At 49.6% G+C, this 24,459-nt stretch overlaps 1 protein-coding gene across 2 annotated transcripts in view; it reads right to left on the bottom strand.

Annotated features, from left to right (window-relative positions):
- The window catches only part of COL6A2 (collagen type VI alpha 2 chain), a 31,804-nt gene extending 24,752 nt beyond the window's left edge, over positions 1–7,052 (bottom strand). For both annotated transcript variants that reach the window (XM_018052331.1, XM_018052339.1), the window contains exon 1: positions 6,934–7,052. The gene's annotated coding sequence lies outside the window, so the exon portion shown is untranslated. The remainder of the gene's footprint in view (positions 1–6,933) is intronic.

Raw genomic sequence — 24,459 nt, 5'->3', positions numbered from 1 at the left:
AAAACAAGAATTAAATAAATGAAATCTAATTACATGTAAAAGCTTTTGCACAGCAGAGGAAACCACTGACAAAATGAAAAGACAATCTGCTGAATGAGAAAAGATATTTGCAAATGATACAACCAGTAATGAGTTGTGTGTGTGTGTGTTAGTTACTCAGTTGTGTCCAACTCTTTGTGACCCCATGAACTGTAGCCTGCCAGGATCCTCTGTCCATGGGATTTCCCAGGCAAGAATACTGGAGTGGGTTGCTCTTTCCTTCTCCAAATAAGGGGTTACTATCCAACAGAGATCCAACCAGTCCATTCTGAAGGAGATCAGCCCTGGGATTTCTTTGGAAGGAATGATGCTAAAGCTGAAACTCCAGTACTTTGGCCACCTCATGCGAAGAGTTGACTCATTGGAGAAGGCTCTGATGCTGGGAGGGATTGGCGGCAGGAGGAGAAGGGGACGACAGAGCATGAGATGGCTGGATGGCATCACTGACTTGATGGACGTGAGTCTGAGTGAACTCCGGGAGTTGGTGATGGACAGGGAGGCCTGGCGTGCTGCAGTTCATGGGGTCGCAAAGAGTCGGACACGACTGAGTGACTGAACTGAACTGAACTGATCCAACATATATAAACAGCTTGTACAATTCAACATCAAAAACACAAACAACCCAATTGAAAAATGGGCAGGAAAACTGAATAGATATTTTTTCAAAGAGGAAAGGCAGATGGCCAACAGGTACAGGAAAAAATTCTCAATACTGCTAATCATCAGGGAGTTGCTAATCAAAATCACAATAAGATATCACCTCACACATGTCAGAATGGTTATCATCAGAGAGAATACAAAAAACAACTGTTGATGAGATGTGAAGAAAAGGAAACCCTCATGCACTTTTGAAAGGAATTGGTGGATTCCACTGTATAATCAGTTGGTGCACCCACTGTGGAAAACAGTATGGAGGCTTCTCAAAAGAACTAAAGACAGATCTACCACATGACCCAGAAATTCCACTCCTGGGTATACATTAGATTAATTACTGTTTTTTTAAAACATGTATTAGTCTCTCAAATCATGTAGAAAATAAGTGAGTTATATGCCATTGTTATAATATTATTGTTATAATAACAGCTTTATAAAATTGCTCATGTATTTACCTTTACTGAGATCTTTATATCTTCATATGACTTCAAGTTACTGTCTACTGTCCTTTCATTTCACCTGCAGGACTCTCTTGAGCATTTCTTATAGGGTAGATCTAGTAATGAACTCCTTCAGCTTTTGTTTATCTGGCAATTTTTAAAGTTTGCCCTCAATTTTGGGGGACAGTTTTGCTGGATATAGAATTTTTGGGTGACAGATTCTTTTCTTTTAGCATTTTGAATATATTAACCCACTGCCTCTAGTTTCCAGAGTTTCTGATGAGACATCTGGTAATGTTATTGAAGTTCCTTTGGATCTGATGAGCCACTTCTTTCTTGCTGATATAACATTTTTCTCTTTGTTTTTGTCTTTTGACAGTTTGATTATAATGTGTAATGTGTGAGTCTCTTTAAGTTCATCTTATTTGTCTTGATGTTTATATTCATGTCATTCATCAAATTTGGGAAGTTTCTTCAAATGTTTCATCTGCCCTTTTCTCTCTCTTCTCCTTCTGTGACTCCCAAAACTGTATGCAGGTCCTTTAGGTTCTATTCACTTTTCTTTAATCTTTTTTTTCTTTATGCTCCTCAGACTCATAATTTCCATTGTCTTATCTTCAACGTCACTGATCTTTTTTTTTGCTCAAATTGGCATTTGAAGCCCTCTAATAAATAAAATCATTGTGCTCTTCTGCTCTGTTAGATCTTTTTTGATTCTACCAGGTTTTCTATTTATTGATATTTCTATTTTATTAACACATTATTTTTTACTTTCTTCAGATCTTCTTTAGCTCCTTGAGCATCTTTAAGATAGTTGTGTTAAAGTCTTTGTCTAGTAGATCCACCATGATGTCTTTCTCAGGGATGGTTTACATTTTTTCCATTGAATGGGCCATATTTTCCTGTTCATTTACTTGCCTTTTGATTCTTGTTAAAAACTACACATTTGAGTCTAATATGGTAACTCTGGAAATCAGATTCTTCTCCTTCCCTAAGGTTTGCTATTTTTGATTGTTAAGTCACTTCAGTTGTGTCCGACTCTTTGTGACCCCATGGACTGTAGCTTGCCAGGCTTCTCTGCCCATGGAATTCTCCAGGCAAGAATACTGGAGTGGGTTGACATCTCCTTCTCCAAAGGATCTTCTTGACTCAGGGATCAAACCTGCATCTCTTATGTCTCCTGCATTGGCAGGCAGGTTCTTGACCACTTGGGACTTGGGAAGTCCCGAAGAGTAAAGGTAAGGTCTTCTTATATCCTTCCTGAGCCTGTACTTTCCCCTAGATATGTGTAGTGCCAGTTTAATTTCCCCTGTATATGCAATTGCTTTCCAATGTTATAGTCTTCAATGTCTGACTTCCAAAATGAGAAAAAGAGAAAAATAAAAGGGTGGGGGAGGTGGCAGTCTTTTAACTCCCCTGGAAGTCAACTCAACCAGAGAGGGTAAGGCTTGCAATGATAGGGAAAAGTGTAACAACAAAGGAAGCCTCAAAAGATTTAAAAAGAAAATATCATGAAAAGTATCTTCTCTGATTACAATGGGATGACTTTAAAAGTCAACAACAGAAGGAAAACTAGAAAATTCACAAAATTGTGGGATTAAACAACTCACTCTTAAACAACCAAAAGATTAAAGAATAATCACTAGGGAAATCAGAAAATACTCACAGACTGATAAAAATGAAAACAAGACATACTAAATACATGAAACACAGTAAAAGCAGTATGAAGGAGAGAATTTACAGCTATAAGTGTTTACATAAAACAAGAAAGATCGCAAATCAATAATCTAACTTTACAATTTAAGGAACTAGAAAAAAGAAACAAACTAAACATACATCTAGCAGAAGGAGTGACATAATAAACATTAGAGCAGAGATAAATGAAATGGATAATAGACAAACAAAAGAAAAAAATCAATGAAACCAAAAGTCGATTCTTCAAAAAGTTCAATAACACTGACAAACCTTTAGCTAGATGGACTAAGAAAAAAAGAGAGAATACTCAAATCACTAAAATCATAAATGAAAGTGGGAAATTACTACTTATTCTATAGAAATAAGAAGAATTATAAGAAAGTACTATAATCAGTTGCACATCAAGAAATTAGATAACCGATGAAATGGACAAATTCCTAGAAACACAAAACCTATACAGAGAAAATCATGAAGAAAAATCTGAGTATTATTAGTAAGGAGTTTGAATCAGTAATTGAAGATCTGACAAAGAAAAGCCCTGGACCTGATGGCTTGACTGCAACCATGAAATTACAAGGCGCTTACTCCTTGGAAGGAACGTTATGACCAACCTAGACAGCATATTCAAAAGCAGAGACATTACTTTGCCAACAAAGTTCCGTCTAGTCAAGGATATGGCTTTTTCAGTGGTCATGTATGGATGTGAGAGTTGGACTGTGAAGAAAGCTGAGCGCCGAAGAATTGATGCTTTTGAACTGTGGTGTTGGAGAAGGCTCTTGAGAGTCCCTTGGACTGCAAGGAGATCCAACCACTCCACTCTGAAGGAGATCAGTCCTGGGTGTTCATTGGAAGGACTGATGCTAAAGCTGAAACTCCAATACTTTGGCCACCTCATGCAAAGAGTTGACTCACTGGAAAAGGCTCTGATGCTGGGAGGGACTGGGGGCAGGAGGAGAAGGGGACGACAGAGGATGAGATGGCTGGATGCCATCACCAACTTGAACATGAGTTTGGGTAAACTCTGGGAGTTGATGTTGGACAGGGAGGCCTGGCATGCTGCAATTCACGGGGTCGCAAAGAGTTGGACACGACTGAGTGACTGAATTGAACTGAACTGATGAAGCATTTAAAGTGGAATTAATATCAATCTCAAACTTATCCAAAAAAAAAAATTGAGGAAGAGGGAATACCTCCAAACTCATTCTATGAAGTCAGCATTACAGATGGCATCATTGACTCATAGAATATGAATTTGAGCAAACTCTGGGAGACAGTGAAGGACAAGGAAGCCTGGTGTGCTGCAGTCCAAGGGGTCACAAAGAGTTGGACACAACTTGGCAACTGAACAATATTACCCCTGATAGCAAAACCAGATAGACACTACAAGAAAAGAAAACTACAGCCTAAAATCCTCAACAAAATATTAGGAAACAGAATTCAACAGGGACTTCCCCGGTGGTTCAACAGGATAGAAAAGGGTTAGACATCATAATCAAGTGGGATTTATTCCTGGAATGCAAAGATGGTTCAACATATGAAAATCAATTAATGTAACACACCACATTAACAGAATGAAGGAAAAACCCACATGAGCATCTCAATTGATGCAGAAAAATCTTTTGATCAAATTCAATATCCTTTCATGATTCAAAAACTCAACAAAGTAGGACTAGATGGAAACTATCTCAGCACAATAAAAGCCATTTATGAAAATCCCACAGCAAATATCAAACTCAATCGTGAGAAACTAGAAGTTTTTTAAGGTCAGGAACAAAACAAGATGCCCATTTTTACTACTTCTCTTCAACATAGTATTGGAAGTCCTAGCCAGAACAATTAGGCAAGAAAGAGAAATAAAAGATAGACCTAAAATTATCTCTGTTCATAGATGATATGATCTTCCATGTACAAAATCCTGAAGAGTCCACAGAAAGAAACTGTTACATAGATGAATTAATCTAAATAGCAGGATACAAAGTCAATACATAAAAATCATTTGCATTTCTATACACCAACAATGAACAACACAAAAGGTAAATTAAGAAAACAATTCTATTTGCATTAACTGCACTGTTGCTTTGTGATCTGGCCCAACCCCAGCGAGTACTCAGGGTAGGGGCTGGCCTCCAGGTCCTGTTCAGTGAGCAGAATCCCATGAGCCCCGCTTCTCTGCAGATGTGCCCCACACCAGGGTCCCCCGGCTCTGCACAAATGTTTGAAAGGAGTCACAAGAGGGACCAATCCAGCGGAACATGGGGTGGGGTTTAAAATAAAAGAATCAAACTATTTGGGTTTTTCTTAAAATAATCATGAGAGTCAAGTTTTCCAGGTATCATAAAGCATTCATGGCAGCAAACTCAGTCTCCCTCCACTCTGTACCTGGAGACCCTGTCCTACAGATGAGAGGAGGGCAGGCTTGGCCCACACCCTCTGCTGAGGCCTGGGAAGACCCCTGAGTCCTGCTTCTTCTCCCAGGCACTGGCCCATTCCAGGGAGCTCGACTGACCCGGGGGACTTCAGGCAGATCCACTGCACCACAGAGCCACTTGTGCTGGCTGGCGACGCAGAGTCCACTGGCTGTGGATGTGTCCTGCCCGAGCAGGTGACCTAGTGGCCGGAGCCTGGTCTCCTATATGTTGCCTTGCCTGTGGCTTCCACCTTGGGCGGGCCCAACAACTGCCCCCAACCCGCTGTGGTCTTCACAGCCCTGCCCCCAGGTCAGTTTCATCAGCCCAGGGTGGCAGCTCTGCAGTGGCCAGAGTATTTCAGAGGTCCATTTAGACCCACGTCTGGCCAAATGGACACATCTCTGCCCCTTGCGTCTGGCCCCTCCAGTCACCTATGCCCCAGGGGCCTAGGCCCTCTCCCCAACCCACCTCCTGCCACCAAGTGACAAGAGGAGGCAGACCACTTCCCTCCTTCCAAGGAGCCCCAAATTCCCATCAGGCCTCCTGGCCCTGGTGAGGCATACAGAGGCAGGCAGGGAATAAACTGTGCTGTAAGAGGGCCTCCAAGCCAGAGCTCCTTTACTAGAAACTAAACCCAGGGAAATGTGTGGACCTCAAGCCTCCTTTTGGGGTGTCAATCTGCAAGTGAAGAGTCTTTCCTTGGGGACAGCTGGGCGGCCTAGCGGTGTGGGAGCTGTCAGCTTCCTCCCTAGGTGCATGGGAGGATGTTTGGGGGCCCTGGGCAGGATGGCAGGCACACAGGGGTGGCATCCTGCTGTTGTCGGTCGTCCTTACTGGTATCAGCAGGTATTCCCAGCGGCAGACCTCCCCCCACCACCCCAGTAGGTGCTAGGCCCTCTCCCCGGCTCTGCTGGGGAGGATCCCGAGGATCCGGGGCGGGTGTGGGGCCGGCCCAGACGGGGAGCCGCCCAGCATAGTCAGCACCCGCTCCCCCCTCGCCACCCCCCCACCCCCGCGCGCTCCCCTCAGTCTCCCTCAGTAGACTCTCTGGTGGGGGGCAGAAGCTCAGTGGACACCTCCAGCCTCAGAGGACTCGGGCAGGCTGGGCTCCTGCTGGCTCCTGCGTAGGTGGGGTGTGACTGTGACCCCCTTCCCCTGCTCTCCATCGGAATGTCAGGGACCCCTCCTCCCATGAGGCCCACTGCAGGGAAGCTGGCCCCTGGGAGCTCATTCTAGGGACGAGTCTTTCTGGGGAGGAGGGACAACCGCTCCCTCTCAGCTGAGCCAAGGAGGGGGGCCAGCACCCTTAGACACTTCGTGCCCAGTTTCGTGTTGGGGGGGGTCATCCCACGGGAGTGAGTTCGGCTCCTCAAACTCTGGAGATGTCCCCAGGCACGAGACACAGGACCGAACCTCCCAGGAACGGCCAGGGGTCTGGCTGCAGATGGGGGACCGGGCACGGATGGCAGGCGCCAGGAGCCCCCGCACGGCGCCCCGAAAGGGGACCCAGCTCTACCCAGGAGAGAAGGGGGCAGCCGGAAGGGTCCCCGCGCGAGGCGCCCCAGGAGCGGACCCGGGGGCTCCAGGCGAGGCCGGCGGTGCAAGTGGGAGCACCGCGGCGGGGGCGGACCCCACCGGGCGAGACCCAACTCCCCGCGTCCCCGCGCCGCGCGGCAATGCGCTGCCAGTGGCCTTACCTGACCGTGCTTCGGACGCCCTCGTCGGACTCGTCCGGAGCGAAGAGGCTCCGGGTCCTGACCGCGCAAGACGGCGCCGAGTGGGCAGAGGGAGGGGCGGCGGGAAGGGCCGCCGCCAGACCCCGCCCCCGCCCCGCCCCGTCCCGTCCCCCGCCCGGCGCCCCGCGCCACTGCTCCGCGCCTCCGCCCCTCCGCGGCGCGACGGCGGCCACCGGGCGGCGCTGCGGCCACGTGGATGGCGGCAGGGCGGGGCTGGGAGGCGACCCAAGGGGACAGGGGTGCGGATGGGGGGCGGGAAGGGACCCAGGGGGCAGGGGTGCGGAAGAGAGGCCCCTCTGAGGTCCCTGCTAAGTCAGGACCCCTCCCTGTTCTTGGATGCTGCTCTAGCTGGACACCTGCCCACCTCCCTGCTTGCTGCACACTCCCCCATTTCCTGGCCACCTGGAGTGTCTACTACCGGGCCTGGGGCACCTTACTCACCACTCACTCAGCCCTCGGCGGAGTGGCCCTGGGAGGCTGCAGAGTCCTCCTGCCAGGCGTCCCCTTCCCGAGTCCCCCTTGCTCAGAACCGGCGGGCTGCGGTCGGTCTCGTTCTTTGCTCAGGGACACGCAGCTCTGTGACCCATGGATCACAATGTGTGTCTTGCACTGGGGTCCCCGCCACTCAAAGGTGAAGGGCCGGCCTGGAGGGGCAAGGGTGGCCAGGATAGCGGGAGCCTCAGGCTCTCTGGGTGGAGAGGAGGGTCTAGGGGACTGGCAGACTGTTACCCTGTGAGAACCCCAGAGCTACTCTTGGGACTGGGCCCTGGGGTCTCTGTGATGTCCCTGCCTGAGCAGAGTGAGAAGAGGTCCCAGGTAGGGCTGTGGTGGGGGTTGCCACTCCCTAGGACCAATGCTCCTTCTGGAGAAGGGATGCAGACAGGATTGAGGGTGAGGTCCCTGGCTCAGGGACAGGGCACCTCACCAGCACCCTTGAAGCGGGCCAGGCAGTGGAAGGTGTCTGCTTGGCCATTCTGGTCTGTGACTGTCAGGCCCTGGCCGAGTGACGCTGAGACGCTGAACCTGGGTGGGAACGTGCAGGCCTGGTCAGAAGGAAAGAGGCCAAGTGTCAGAGGAGTGGCGAGGGAGCCTGCAGGTGCTGACTGTAGTCCTGGGCTGGATCTGTGGGTCCTTGCCCCAGAAGGGTTTCCCAGGTGACGCTAGTGGTGAAAGAACTCGTCTGCTAATGCAGGAGATGCAAGAGACACAGGCCGATCCCTGGGTCGGGAGAAGGAAGTGGCAACCCATTCCAGTATTCTTGCCTGGAGAATTCCTCAGACAGTGGAGCCTGGTGGGCCACAGTCCACAGAGTCACAAAGAGTTGGACACGACTGAAGCAACTTAGCGCGCGTACACTACCCAGAAGCCAGGACAGAAGATTAGAGAAGCAGGAAAGCTGGACTCGGAGGCACCGTCTTGGAAGCAGGATTTAATCTCCCAGCAGCCTTCAGGTCACAGGACAGACTCAATTCTGGGATGACTCACAGAGGCCTGGAGAAAGTGCTGGCCCATGGTGAGCAGGAGGGAAGCGCTGAAGCCTGCTTGGTAGAAGGTGGAGGGAGGAACAGACAGGCCCCAGGCTGTGCCAGGTGCAACACCCTTGTCTTGGGTTAGTGAAGCTGTTGGTCAATGATCACGTTCTTTTCCATGCCAGTTACCAAAAGAGGCTCAGAAACAGTTTGCAGTCATGTGGGGGCACAACACTGCTCATTTATGGTTTGGCCTCAGGGTGGTGCCAACTCTCCCCTCTGTCCTAATGCTGGACATCCCCCCGGGACAGGACAGGCCCCTCACACTGAGGTCATCTCACACTGGTCAGGATGGGCCAGGAGGCTAGTGGGCAGGGGGCCTTAAGACATGTGTGCCCTGGAGGTGGGAGAGGAGCCCTGTGAAGTACAGGGAGCTGCCCTTCATGCCAGTTGTAGGGGCTGGTGGCCAGGGCATGCCCAGATGTTCCCAAAGTGAAGGACCAGTTGCTGTGCCTTGTGTCCCCTCCCAAGGAAGAAGCACGGGCCTGGCAGGCCCCTTGGGTTCTGGAGGCAGCACCTTCCACTCTTAGGCGCATCATTCAACCCCGTGTGTTGGGTAACTCAGACGGAGGGCAGTTTTGAGGGCATCAGTTCAGTTCAATCGCTCAGTCATGTCTGACTCTTTGCGACCCGATGAACCGCAGCATGCCAGGCCTCCCTGTCCATCACCAACTCCCGGAGTCCACTCAAACTCACGTCCATCAAGTCAGTGATGCCATCCAGCCACCTCATCCTCTGTTGTCCCCTTCTCCTCCTGCCCCCAATTCCTCCCAGCATCAGGGTCTTTTCCAGTGAGTCAGCTCTTCGTATGAGGTGGCCAAAGTACTGGAGTTTCAGCTTCAGCATCAGTCCTTCCAATGAACACCCAGGACTAATCTCCTTTAGGACGGACTGGTTGGATCTCCTTGCAGTCCAAGGGACTCTCAAGAGTCTTTCAACACCACACTTCAAAAGCATCAATTCTTCGGTGCTCAGCTTTCTTTATAGTCTAACTCTCGCATCCATGCATGACTACTGGAAAAAGCATAGCCTTGACTAGACGGACCTTTGTTGGCAAAGAAATGTCTCTGCTTTTTAATATGCTGTCTAGTATGGTTATAACTTTCCTTCCAAGGAGTAAGCGTCTTTTAATTTCATGGCTGCAGTCACCATCTGCAGTGATTTTGGAGCCCCCCAAAATAAAGTCTGACACTGTTTCCACTGTTTCCCCATCTATTTCCCATGAAATGATGGGACCGGATGCCATGATCTTTGTTTTCTGAATGTTGAGCTTTAAGCCAACTTTTTCACTCTCCTCTTTCACTTTCATCAAGAGGCTCTTCAGTTCTTCTTCACTTTCTGCCATAAGGGTGATGTCATCTGCATATCTGAGCTTATTGATATTTCTCCTGGTAATCTTGATTCCAGCTTATGCTTCATCCAGCCTGGCATTTCGCATGATATACTCTGCATATAAGTTAAATAAGCAGGTTGACAATATACAGCCTTGACTTACTTCTTTTCTTATTTGGAACCAGTCTGTTGTTCCATATCCAGTTCTAACCTGCATACGGGTTTCTCAAGAGGCAGGTCAGGTGGTCTGGTATTCCCATCTCTTTAAAAATTTTCCACAGTTTATTGTGATCCATACAGTCAGAGGCTTTGGCATGTCAATAAGGCAGAAATTGAGGGTGTCAGGGAGCAGGAATGTCTGTGCAGCAGGCCTGGGCTATTGGCCCTGCACTTGGACCTGCGGTGTTGGGGGTGTCAGTGGGCAGGCGCCCCTTGGGCTGTGGGCAGGCCCTGGGCTCTGGAGCGAGGTTGTGTGTCTGTGGACGATACTCACCTTTAGAGAAATGCTTCCTGACTCCCGAGCATGGGGAGCAGCCCGGCCTTGCAGCTCTCTGCCCTGGGGGGCCCATCGTCAGGGGTGCTGGGTACTTGCAGCCTCCTGGGACACCATGTCCCCCGCTTCCTCCATGGAGGGAGCCATCAGCTCAAGGCCAGCTGTGCTTGCTGCTCTGTTTGCCTGTCCAGGCAGTCATGACATTGTCAGTCACTCAGCAGCTTCCTACTTCTCGAGGGGGAGCTCCCCGCTGGGCACTACCTCTGTGCAGCTTCTGACACCCGCTGTCCATGCCCTCCTGCCAAGGAAACAGGTCTGAGAGTGGACATAACCTTCCTGGAAATAGAACCTCAGCCTTGGAGGTGAGGGTGGTCTGAGCCCTCCACCTGCAGGGCCGTGCCCGGCTTCAGCACGGAGAATGGCTGCTGAATCATTGAATCCCTGAACCTTGGAAGTGCAGGCATTGCAGGGCCTGGCGATTCCGTGGAGATTCACGGGACTGAGACCCTCAGGGTTGCCCGCTGCGTCCAGCCCACCTTGGCTGTGGGGGTGGGGGGATCTGCGAGGTGTGGGACAGATCTCAGACCGCAGCAGTGAAACCAGACACTCCCTGGAAGGACCTCCTGCTGTGGCTTTATTCAGCCTCTGTGATCCTTGAGCCCAAGGAGCCTCCCCTTGTCAGAGCCGGGATGTGGGAAGCGGCTGTCCTGATGTCCTAGAATTGCAGCTGGACAATGTCTGCTCCCCACTCGTCAGTTCCATATGCAGGCTGACAGTGGGTGGGGGTGGGGGTTGCTCCCCCCGGGGAGCTCTGGTCATGCTGCCCCCTTGCTCCTGCACCACTGTTCCCTCAGGATTCTGAGGTGCAGAAGGGTATGTGGGCACTCAGGTCGGCCCTTGGCCCTGGGCAGCTGTCTGCACTGGGATGGCCGCCTGGTCCGGGCAGCATCCATGAGGGACCTGGCTCGGTCAGAGGCTGGGGGCTCTCGGCCCCGAGAGTTTCCAGGAGGAAGCCAGGTGCCGGGGCCGCTCTAATCTGCGGGGAAGGGTGTGGAGACAAGCAGCACAAAGGGTGTGGACAGCCTAGTCGCAGGCCTCAGCAGCGCAGACACTCCGAGGACTGGGACCAGTGACTCCAGGAGATGCGTGTGTGCTCGCAGTGGGGGAAGGAGCGGTGCTTGGCTGTGGGCCCTGCTGGCCATTTCCTCCTCTGCCCACACGTTCTCAGGCCCAGCGAGGCCTTAAGTGGTTCCGTATGGATAAGCCCTCTGTGGCTTTCTCATGTTCAGGGCCTCTTGTGGGACCATTCTGGGTGGCGGGCGGGGCTCTCACAGCCTCAGAAATGCGTTCAGAAGATGAGTGAGGACTCACATTTTCCTTTGCTTGCTCTCAGGGCTGACAGAGTTAACTCCTGCTCTCCAGGGAGACACGCAGAAACAAGACCTGCCATTAGCAGCGATGCCGAGAGTCAGTGTGTCAGTTCGGATCCCAAGTCAGCGGGAGAGCCTCAGCTTTCATGGTTTTAAGCCAAAGCCACTCACTGGTCTGGACCATCTTAGTGGGGCTGGGCAATGGGGCACTTGTATTCATGACAACCCACGGGCCCTGTGACAGCTCAGCATGGACTACTGTCCACCTTTCTGGGGGGAGCCAGAACAACGGTGAGCCCTGGTGAGGGGCCTGCGTGGGGCCAGGGCACGGGGTGGCAGGAATGTCAGGGGACTTGCTGGTGGTTGAGTGGAAAGGCACTGTGAGTGCCCAGTGGACTCGACCCAGCCACGTGATGCTCCTGAGGGGTCTTTACTTCTCCTGCATGTCTGGTCATGTCTTAGGAAGTGAAGCTAGACTGACGATAGCATCTTGAGCACTCCCTTCACACATCTGACTAATGGATCCTGTGTTGTGAGAGCCTCAAAGTCAAGAGACTAGTGCTCACAGGGAGGGTAGGTGGGGGAAGAAAGTTCTAGGTCTTGAACATCTAATCTCCCCAGCAGCAGTGGTTTTTCCCTTCCGCCACCTCTGGGTACTTGCAAACTACATGGAATTAGTTTACAAAATGCCTCAAAATATTCATGCCTCCTCCTGACCAGCCGTACTGTCCTGAACTGAAAGGGCCCAGAATGTCATGCAGCTCAACTTCTGCTGGTTCGGGAAGGCCACTCTGGGATGCCAGGGCTGGCCTGGACGGTTGGGGTGTGGAATGGCCAGGCAGCCACACCACAGGGCTTCTCACTGTGAGTCTGCCTCAGGGGCCAGGTCACCAGATCCCCAAAGTCTGAGCAAAACTGTCCCATGCACATCTTCCAGGAAAGAGGACCCAGAAGTTTCATGGTATTCTCAAAGGAATAAACAATTCCAAAGGCATCACAGATTTTCAAAGAACTGGGACACAAAAAATTATACAAAAACCATGTGAAACAAAGTTTAGTCTTTTTACAATGACTTCGGAGGTCCAGAGGGGTGATACCACCACCGTGACCACCATCAATCCCCACCATCATTCCTGCCATGACTACCAGCCAACGCCTTCACTACCACCATCACCACCAGCCCCGTCACCACCGTGACCTTCACTACCACCATCACCCCCACCACCAGTACCACCACCTTTGGATCCAGGATGGGATCACTTAGAAGTCCTGTGGAGTTGTCTGGTGGCCAGGGTCTTGACTTTCCATGCTGCGGCCTCTCTAGAAACTCAGACCTGTTGATGTGATGGCAGGGTTGCAACAGAATGAGAGCAGAAGCTGCAGAGATTCTTGAGACCTGGGCTCAGAAATCACACTGCATCAGTTCAGTTCAGTTCAGTCGCTCAGTCGTGTCTGACTTTTTTAGACCCCATGAACCGCAGCATACCAGGCCTCCCTGTCCATCACCAACTCCCGGAGTCCACCCAAAGCCATGTCCATTGAGTCGGTGATGCCATCCAACCATCTCATCCTCTGTCATCCCCTTCTCCTCCTGCCCTTCAATCTTTCCCAGCATCAGGGTCTTTTCAAATGAGTCAGCTCTTCACATCAGGTTGCCAAAGTATTTGTGTTTCAGCTTCAATATCAGTCCTTCCAATGAACACCTAGGACTGATCTCCTTTAGGATGGACTGGTTGGGTCTCCTAGCAGTCCAAGGGACTCTTAAGAGTCTTCTCCAACACCACAGTTCAAAAGCACTGTATCACATTGCCACATTTTTTTTGGTCAAAGCAAGACGCAGGACTACTATGACTCAAGAATGGAGGTGTGGGAAGAGGTGCAAATGTTCTGTGACTGTGGTTAGTCTATGTTCCCACCACAACTGAGGCCCTCTCCCATGCTGCCTCCATCCCATTTGGCCCCGTCATGCTCTCTCCCCAGGCAAGTGCTGACCATTTCAGGAGCTTGTATCTTAGAAAGTTACAGCCTCTGTTCTCAAAGGCCTTGCCTTGTGAGTGAAGATGAAAGACACTCATGATGGGTGTACTCATGTTGGAGTGCTAACCACGTGTTCCTCACTCACACTCAGACTGGATGGAGAGAGAGGGCAGGGGGCCTGAGGGGCTCGGACTTTTCTACTGTGAGGCCTCCATCCCTCCATGATGCACATGAAATGTGTGATGGGATTGTACCCATGTGCAGGAGTGTCCTTATCAGTTGGGTTTAATTTCCATGGCCTTTTCAATTAAAAAATTTTGACTAATGTTTGACACTGAATATTTATAACATTATTTATTTATTTTGGAGCAGATAATACCTGTTCATTGTGCAAAATTCAAAAGGTGCAACAGGAAATAGAATAGCAAACAGACCTTCCTCACAGCCCACCCTGCAAGGCCTGACTTTGCAGGGACACTGCAGACACTGCCCATTGCCATTCTCTTGATATTTAGTTTAGCGTACGTCTGGTGGTAATACATCTTTTCAGTTCTCACTTGTCTCTGCAATGTTTTATTTAGCCTTCAGTTTTGAAGGCTGTTTCCTGGGCAGAATTCCATCTCAGCTAGATGACAGAGAAGACAAGCATCGACTTCAGGCTTCCAGACTTGGGGGAAGTCTGTCTTTCTGTGGTTCCTTTGAAGATACTGTGCCTTTCTTCTCTGATTGCTTCTACGATGTTCTGTCTTGGGTTTATAGCTGTTTTCCTATGATATACCTAGGAGTGCTATTCTTTGCATTTATCCTGGTTGGCATATGTAGATTCTTTGTTTGAACTCGTAGTATATACCTTTTATCAGTTTTAGAAAATTCTTGGCTGTTATCTCTTCACATACTGCCTCTGCCCTATTCTGTCTTTTTTTCCTCCATCTGAGCCTTAAGTTTCACGTATGTTAGGTATTTTCATCATTTGCATTTATCTCTTATGCTCTTTTCTGTATTTTCCATTTCTCATTTGTCCTTCAGTCTTGACCACTTCCTATTGATCATTTTCAACTTTCCAATGATTTTATCTTCTCTTCCACTGTGTATAATCATTGTTAATTCCATCCATTGAGTTCTTACTATTAGTTATTATTTTTTTAATTTTTGGAATTTCCATTTTATCTTCAATTTCTAGATTATAGTTCTCTTATTCAGTTGACTATCTTACCTTCCACTTTATGGGAAAAAATAATATCTCAACATTAATAATATGAGATACTAATCACATTTAAAGTTAAGGTACAATAACTCTGAAACCAGAGCCACTTGTGGGCCTGTTTTTTCTTTCCCCATATAGTCCTGTCTCTTGACTAACCTGGTGATTTTTTATTAAATGCTGGACATTATTTGTGAAAGATTGTAGAGGTTTTTCTTAATATGATCTTTCTTTTTATAGGATTTAATTTTATTTTAGTGGGAAGTTAGTTTAGGGACAGATTACCTTTTTCTAATTGGGAATTGATGTAATTCAAATCTAGATTTATGCCTTTGTGAAGAATGGTATATTATCACCACTTCTTTCATACTTTTAGAACATAACTGTCTAAGTGACCCAGTTGAGTGTGTGGCATATTTACCAAGGCTTCTGTTCTTTTGAAGGTCCAGAATTCTAGGAGAGATAATAGCAAAGATTATGCATAGCTTAAACAAAAAACAGATTTATCGAGGTGCATTTTACATAACAAAATTCATCCTATTCAGGTGTGCAATTCAATGATTTTTCAATAAATTTGCCAAGTGGTGTAATAATCAACACAAATCAGTTTTAGAACTTTTTCATCACTCCAGCAAGAGCCCTCAGGCTCATTTACAGTCAACCTTTTCCCACCTCAGCCCCAGGAAACCGCTAGTCTACTCATCTGTATGGATTTGCCTTTTCTGAGTGTTTCATATAAAAGGAATCATATAGGGACTTCTCTGGTGGTCCAATGATTTAGACTCTGTGCTCCCAATTCAGTGGGAACAGGTTTGATCCCTGGTCAGGGAGCTAGATCCCATATGCTTCGCAGCGCAAACAAACAATGGAGTCATATAATACGTGGACACTTGTGTCTGGCTTCTTTCATTTGGCACAATGCTTTTTGAGGTTCGTTCATGTCACAGCATGTTTCGGTAGTTTATTCTTACCAAAGTACAGTACTTTTTCTTGAATAAGCTCTTCAGATTGTTGTAATCCTTTGGTTAATCTCCAGAGCTCAGAAAAAGTTAATTTAGCTACTTTTGTCAGTTACTTCATTGCTTGTAAGAAGGTGTGAATTCAGAGGTGCTCACTCCATCATTTCTGAAGTCCTGCCTTATAATCTACTTTTGTATATAGACCGTGTGCCTTGCTAAATTCACTCATTAGTTCTTGCAGCTTTTTTATTTTTGGTAGATTTCATAGAATTTTCAAAGTACATAGTCAGGTCATCTGTGAATAGACAGTCTTAATTCTTCCCAATCTAGATTACTTTTATTTCCCTTTCTCACCTTTGTGCACTAGTGATACCTCCCGTCCAATGTCCCATAGCAGCAGTGAGAGGGCACACTCTTACTGTGTTCCCAAGTTTAGAGACAGCCTTCTGTTTTCATATTAAATATGATATTAGCTAAGGAGTAATTTTGGTTACGGCAGAAAGTGAAGAAGAACTAAAAAGCCTCTTGATGAAAGTGAAAGAGGAGAGTGAAAAAGTTGGCTTAAAGCTCAACATTCAGAAAACTAAGATCATGGCATCCGGTCCCATCGCTTCATGGCAAATAGATGGGGAAACAGTGGAAACAGTAGCTGACTATTTTTCTGGGCTCTGAAATCACTGCAGATGGTGATTGCAGCCATGAAAATTATAAGATGCTTACTCCTTGGAAGAAAAGTTATGACCAACCTAGACAGCATATTAAAAAGCAGAGACATTACTTTGTCAACAAAGGCCCATCTAGTCAAGGCTATGGTTTTTCCATAGTGGTGTACGGATGTGAGAGTTGGACTATAAAGAAAGCTGAGCGCCGAAGAATTGATGCTTTTGAACTGTGGTGTTGGAGAAGACTCTTGAGAGTCCCTTGGACTGCAAGGAGATCCAACCAGTCCATTCTAAAGGAAATCAGTCCTGAATAATCGTTGGAAGGACTGATGCTGAAGCTGAAACGCAAATACTTTGGCCACCTGATGCAAAGAGCTGACTCATTTGAAAATACCCTGATGCTGGGAAAGATTGAGGGCAGGAGGAGAAGGGGATGACAAAGGATGAGATGGTTGGATGGCATCACCGACTCAATGGACATGGGTTTGGGTGGACTCTGGGAGTTGATGATGGACAGGGAGGCCTGGCGTGCTGCAGTTCATGGGATCACAAATAGTTGGATATGACTGAGCTGAACTGAATTTTGGTTATTGTTGACGATGTTCTGTATTAGGTTGAGAAAAGTGAAAGTGTTAGTCACTCACTCATGTCTGACTCTTAGGGCCACCCTAGACTGTAATCTGCCAAGCTCCTCTGTCCATGGAATTCTCCAGGCAACCATACTGGAGTGGGTAGCCATTTCTTCTCCAGGGGATCTTCCTGACCTAGGGGTTGAACCAGATCTCTGGCATTGCAGGCGGATTCCTTGCAATTTGAGCCTTCAGTTCCCAGTTTTCTTAGAGTGTTTTCATAAACACATATCATATTTTGCCAAATATATTTTCTGTGTTTATTGAAGAGATCAAATATGTGCATCACTGTTATTCTGTTATATTGTCTGATTTTTAAAAAATCTTAACTCAAAATTGCATTTTGGGTTTAATTCCACTTTGTCATGGTTTTGGAAGTTGGTAGGTTCAGTTTCTAAGGCTCTATATTCATTAGAGATGTTGCTCTGTGCTTTCCTTTTAATACCTTTGTCTGGTTTTGGTATCAGGATAATGCTGGCCTCATAAAGTGAGTTGTGAAGTGTTCCCTTTCCTCTGTATTTTAGAAGAGTTTATATGGGATTGATGCCCCTTCTTTCTTAAATGGTTGATAGAATTCTTCAGTGAATCCCTCTCAGATAGAGAATTCAATTTCCTTAATAAATATAAGACTATTTCTTCTTGAGTTAGTTTAGAAAAATTTGTGTCTGTCAATGAATTAGTTTCATATAAGTTGTCTAAATTAAATGGCATAATGATGGTCATTGTTATTTTCTTTTCTTCTTTCTTTCTTTTTTTTTTTTGAAACTGAAGTACAGAGAGAAGAACTCTCTACATTATTGCTTAAGAACCAGGGATAAAACAAATCTGAAACCTGCAAGCCCAGGGTCTTCTAAATGTGATTCTTATTGTGTTGACAGCTTGGTGGAACTCTGCCGTTGCTTCTCTAGTCTCTCATCATCACGTTTCCTTATTGTTCCTTATTGTCCGTCTAGTGTCTTTTGGATCTATAGTGGTGTCTTCTCTTTCATTCTGATGTTGATAATTTGTGATGTCCCTCTTTTTAAAAATCAGTATAGGTAGAGTTTTATCAAATGTATTGATCTTTTCAAGCAATCAGCTTTTTGTCTTGGTGATTTATCTTTCAATTGTCTGTTTTCCACTTCGGGGATGGTGTGTCTGAGCCTGACTGCCCTGTGTAGCTGGGCCTGTCTCTCTTCCTGAGATGATGAGCAGTCCTGTGCTGGCCCATCTGTCTGGGAGATCACTGCCTCTGGCTGGTCTGTGATGACAGTGGTCAGGATGCTGGGGCCAAGGCACACAAGTGGCCAGTCACAATGGGCATGACTGCAGAGTCCCAGCTGTGCCTTGTGATGCTGACCAGGCCTTGGGGTACCCTGAGCTGTGGCTTCTCCTCTGTCTTGGGGCTCTTCCTAGCACTCTTGGCAGGGAGCCATCTCACACATGTAAGGGATTCTGCAGCGTACCAGGGTCAGGACAGTGCTGGTCTGTGGCTTGGCCCCTCAGGTGTCTTCCCCAGGTCACCACTGGGTGCACATGTGTGCTGGTTGGCACAGTCATGGGAAAACAGTCCAGCGGAACCCAGGAAACACATCTGAGTGTCCCATATGAAAAGGAGGAGAGAAACTAAGAGTGCTTCTAGCAACACCCAGCATCTGTCCTGATGAGCCCTGTTCTCACATTATTAGAAATGGCACTCACACTGGCAGCGAGCCTGGGAGGGTTCCTCCCATGAGTTCCCCGTTCTCCCGCTGGCGTGGTAACGGCTTCCTGCCTAGGCTCACTCTACTCCTCCTGTTGTTCCTCCACTGCATCTGCTGTGGGGTCAGCACTTACCTGGATGGCAGTCCCCCTCCATGGTGTCCGCTCACTCCCCGCTCCCTGCCCAGCTGTGTCCTGGTGCCCCTGGGCTTGCGGGAGTGTGCAGAAGCAGATGCTGTGGTTAGAGGGGAGAGGACACCACAGGGCTTGGGAGGGGACCTGGGTCCTCCCCAGGGCTGGAGTGTGAGGTCTGGGGCCACAACTGGCCTGGGGAGATAGACCCAGAGCCTGGACCCTGAGTCAGTCAGGCCACTGCTGCTCAGATGTCTACTACCAACACGGAGGCTCAGGAGGCAGAAGGGCCCCCTGGGCACAGAGCGCAGCCTGAGAATTGTAAATGGAGCGTCCCCTGCCTGGAGAGAACCTCAGGGTCCACCTGGAGGGACACCCACTTCACAGCCCCCCGAGTCCTCCATGGAGTCAGGACTCAGGGACTCATGCCCACCCCCACGTGTGCTGCCACTCTGAGAAATTAGGAAGGCTGGTGGTGTAACAGCACCAACCGGGAGCCCTGCAGGGTTTCCTGGGGATGAGCGTTCTCCTGGTCCTTGCAGACCCCTCCCCCAATGTGAGTCCACTCTGGAGGCCTTCTGGCCCCTCCCTTGTCCATGGCTGACTCTCAGGAGGAGACATCAGCCACAGAGAAGGGTCCCTGCCCTTTGATGGAACCCTTTTCTGGCAGGAAGAAAATTCTCAATTGTCTGACAAATCAAGCCCTAAACAGAACCAGCTTGTCTGAGGATTAACAGCCTTAAGACACAGAACGAAGAAGCCGAGTTGTGAATTCCTGCAGACCTACATTGCGGGTGGGCGGCTCTGTGGGCGGCGACTGGGATGGATTTGCAAGTTGGAAGGGACTTCAAGAGAGTCCTGGTTCCAGGGCTCAGGGTGATTGCGGGTGTGGGCTTTTCTGAAATGCCACATGAGCCCTATCAAGTTTCCCTCAGACCAGGGCCTCACGGGCTGGGAAAGGCTCAGGCTGCAGCTGCCACCGACCTCCCCTTGCAGGGCCCCAGGGGATGGTCAGCCCCATCGATCAGGCCTTTCCTCATTATGTGGATGAGGTTGAGAAAGACCAGCGCTGTGTCCCTACAGCCCCTCCCTCCACTCGGTTATTCCATACACTTAGTCCTCCACGCGTGCATGGACACAGCCGAAAAGGTGGGAGGGGTGCTGGAGACACTGTTTCTCTGGCAGGAGTGGACAACCCTCTTGCAGAGGGCTAATCCTCACCCACCTGGGAACTTGGTGGGGAAGCAGCTGACCAGCCTTGGGCGCCTTTCCAAACTTGCGGAAGCGGCTGAGGGTCTGAAGGGTCTGGTCGGGCTGGAGGCCCTGCTAGGGCATTCCTCCAGCTACAGCTGCCATATCCCACCTGGCCTACAGGACTGCATAGGCCTGGCCTACAGGACTGGTCTGAGCCAGGCCTGTGTCAAAGCCCCACCTTGGCCAGCTCTTCCTGGAGCCCACTATCAGCTCTGAGCCCCCTTATCTGGTTACCCCACCACCCTGCCCTGTGCCTGGGCCCTGCTAGTCTGCCTCTCTCTTGGGCTGTTTGGTGTCCCGGCTCCCCTATTCTAAGTAGTCTTCCTGGAGGAAGTGCTTGGTCTTGCCAGATCCCAGGTCCTACTGATCTCTCTCTCCCCGCTGGTCTGAATGGCTGCCTGGGTGACATGAGGGCCCAAAGAAATAGCCTCCACTGCCCACCCAACTCTACCATCAAGGCTGGGCCCACAGGAAGGGTCTTGGAGAAGTTGTCTGGCCCAAGAACAAAGTCCTCTGGGTCAGCAGTCAGAAGGGAGGGTGGGGCCTTGGAGGGCCCAGGTACCTGAGGGATGCAGTGGTGGGTCCTAAGGGAGTGGTAGGGGCCTGGGTCACTCCCTCCAGGAGGATGGGCCGCAGCCTGGCCTTGCCTTCCAGCTTTAGGACTGACCTTGGCCTCCTAGGGTCCCTGCCATGGTGGCCAAGCCATCAGCATAGTGGTCGAGCTGTGGCTGATGCAAGCAAGTGGTTGCCAGGGTGGGGGTCAGGCTTGTGTATGTGGAAAGCTGTTTCTGACATGAAGCCCCTGAGGTCCCCATCTTCATGCTCTCCTGTCCCACCCACTCAGCCTGGCCCTGGAGGCTGCCCTCCTGCACATGGGCACTTGCACTGCCCAAGGTAGATGCTCATGGTCACCCTCTGGGTAGCGTGGCTGTGGCATGATGGAGGGACCAATCCCCCTGGGCCTCAGACTCTGGTCACTCCATGGTGGGCAGACCTCTGCCCACACATGGCACTAATGAGGAGCCAGGATCCTGCAGCCCCACTTGTCTGTTGTGTAGCTTGAGGCCAACTGCTAGGCCCCACGTTGCCTCAGTCTCCCCACCTGTGAAACAGGAGGACACATCCTGCGAGGTGGTCAGTGAGACGGAGCAGGCACCCTGGCCGTCAGTTGAGGTTCTCCTGTTTCCACGTGAAGGGCTCCACTCGAGAACAAGGAAATGGCTACGAAGGTGAAAGGACATCACCGGACCACATACCACCAGTGAGAAATTCCACCAACCTCAGCAGTCAGTCCTGGATGCTGGTCGGGTTAGATCAGCCTGCCCCAGACATCAGGGTGCACCTACCTGCCCAGCCCTCTTGGGCGGGGCCCCTGTCCACTCTGGACCCCGTTCCAGATGTGGTGCTGGTGGCCGGCAGTGGCCGTCTCCATGGCTGTCCTAGACGCCAGGGCTCACACATGTCTCTTGCCGGCTTGGGCGTCCTGCCACCTGGGGCTGGAAGGCGTGTGCAGCTCCAAGCCAGCTGCCATTGGTCCAGGCGCCCTGGGCAGGGCAAGTGCCAGAGACAGGGTGACTGGCCAGCCCGCCGGCTCCCCCGCAGCAGAGTCCCAGAGACAGGGCTCCCTCCCCTTACTCCCCGCTCTGTGCCCATATCTCAGTCCCTAGGGCTGGGGGCCAGGGTCTCCTGTGGGGCTTGGGTGGGGACGTCGCCCTGTTGGGGAGACGCAGCCACAGCCTTTCCCTGGGCCAGCCAGCTTGGCCACAGTGGCTCCAGTAACGACGCACTTTCCAGAACCCGGGCAGCTGAGCTTCGTTAGTCACTCTAAGAAAATGTTCCGAAGATGGTCGGATCCAGGTGAGTGTGTCACAGCAAATTTATCAGGAAGGAATTTGGGCTGTTTGTGAGTTACTGTGGAAACAGTGAAACGCTCATGTTTTGTGCAGAACAGGCCCCCATGTGTCTGGATGAACTGAAGACAAAATCACTGGGCCTTTGGGTCTCCTCCCCCATCCTGCCGTCCCTGATATCGCTTTACATGTCTGAGGTGTGGTGGCTGCACTGGCTCATTCCCACCCCCTTGACCCCACCCTTATTCCCCATCTCCGGGACCCTGACCTTGCTGCCCAGGAGATCTGCCCGTCCTGGTGCCCAGCTCAGAGTCCAGCTCTGTCCCTTGGCACAGGATTCTGCGATGACCCCTCAGCCAGGCCTGAGCATCAGGGCAGGTTTGCAGTATAACTGAGGTTGCCAGTCAGCTGACCTTAGGATGGGTAGACCATCTGGGGGGCCTGACCTGACCAGTGGTCCTTCCGGAGCTGAGTTTTCTCTGGATGGAGGCAGGCAAGGGAACCCTGGGAGGGGCTGGACCTGAGGGAGCTCTCTGAAGCAGAGATGGAGGGACTTGTGGCAGGAGCTCAGGGTGGCTCCAGCTGACAGTGGCCTGAAGACCTAGTCCTGCAGCCGCAGGAAACTGGATTCAGCCGAGGACCTGGATGACCCTGGAAGGGGGTCCTCAGAGCCCCACCTGATTCCACCCCAGCTCATCTGTCCTTGCCGCTGGCATGTGAGGACCAGCAGGGCTCCTGCAGTTCTCACCCATGGATGACGGACTATGGGTGGGTATGTTCAAGCCGCAGTTTGTAGAAAATGAATACGCGTCCTGGGGCCCCGTCTGCCAAGTCCTTGCAAAGCTGGCAGACTCTTGGCACCTGCCCTGAATGTTTAACTGCTTTTCTGATCCCACTGGACTCAAGTGGCGAACCCCACTAGACCACTGGCAGATCCCACTGGTCCACGTGGTGCCCGCTGAATATGCTCCCAGTGTCCAGGGAGAAGCTTATGTTTCTTCCAAAGAAGACACACAGGCTCAGGTGCATAAAGGGTGCTCAGCACAGCTCATCATCGGAAAAATGGATGTCAAAACCACAGTGAGGTATCACCTCACACTCATCAGAATGGCCATCATCAAAAAGACAAGTAACAAGAAGTGCTGGTGAGGATGGGGAGAGAAGAGACCCTTCCTACATTGTTGATGGGAATGTAAATTGGTGCAGCCTCTATGGAGAACTGTATGGAGATTCCTCAAGAAACTAAAAATAGAACTACCACGTGATACAGCAATTCCACTTCTGGGTATTTATGCAAAGGAAAAGAAAACGTTACCACACAAAGACATATGTACCCCCATGTTCATTCTAACCTTATTCACAATAGCCAGGACATAGAAGCAACCTAAGTACCCACTGATGGGTGAATAGAAGTGAAGAAGATGCCGTGTATGCATGCAACAGAATGAAGAAGATTGGTATATGCGGGCAACAGAATATTACTCCGTCATAAACAGGAATGAAATCTTGCCATTTGTGACAATGCTGATGGACCTAGAGGGCATTTTGCTGAGATAAGTTAGATGGAGAAAACCAAATGCTATGTGATTTCACTTACATGCGTAATCTAAAATAACCAAACCAAAAATCCAAGCTAAGAACCTGAACTATGGATATAGAAAATAGGTTGGTGGTTGCCTCAGGTAGGTGGTAGGGGTGGGCAAAATAAATGAAGGGGTCAAAAGACACACACTTCCAGTTATAAAATGAATACGTCATGGGCATATCATATACTTAATAAAAAGATGTTGTATATGTGAAAGTAGCTAAGAGAGTGGATCTTGAAAAGTTCTCATCACAAGAAAAAATTTATGAGTGTGTGTAGTAATGGAGGTACACTGGGCTTACTGTGCTGATCATTCTTCAATGTATACAGTTATTGGGTCATTACATTATACTTCTGAAACTATTATTAATTATGTCAATTACACCTTAGGTAAAAAAAAAAAAAAGAAGCTCATGGCTATTCCCCACTCACATAGTAGTGGGTTCTAGAGCTGGGAAGTCAGAGGTCAGGTGAGTGTGGCCAGGGCAGTTCATCTGGACCATCCTCCAGGGAACAAGAGCAGGTAACACAAGGGTGGGGTACAGAAGGAGTTCAGGCTGAGGGGCAGGTCTGGGAGCAAGTGGCATGTATCCTGGTAGTCCCCTTGGTGCATGTACCACGTGGTGCACACACCCCTGATGTGCACACATACCCCATGTGCACACATCATCATGGTGCACACACCCCATGTGCACAGATATCCCATGTACACACACCCTCATGGTGCATATACACCCCCATAGTGTACGTACCATGGTGTACCCCAAGGTACACACATCCCCCATGTCCACACACACTCTATGTGGACACACCCTCACAGTGCATGCATACCCC

The sequence above is a fragment of the Capra hircus genome, chromosome 1, assembly GCF_001704415.2.
Source record: "Capra hircus breed San Clemente chromosome 1, ASM170441v1, whole genome shotgun sequence".
NCBI lineage: Eukaryota > Metazoa > Chordata > Mammalia > Artiodactyla > Bovidae > Capra > Capra hircus.
This window is presented reverse-complemented; position numbering and strand designations above follow the sequence as displayed.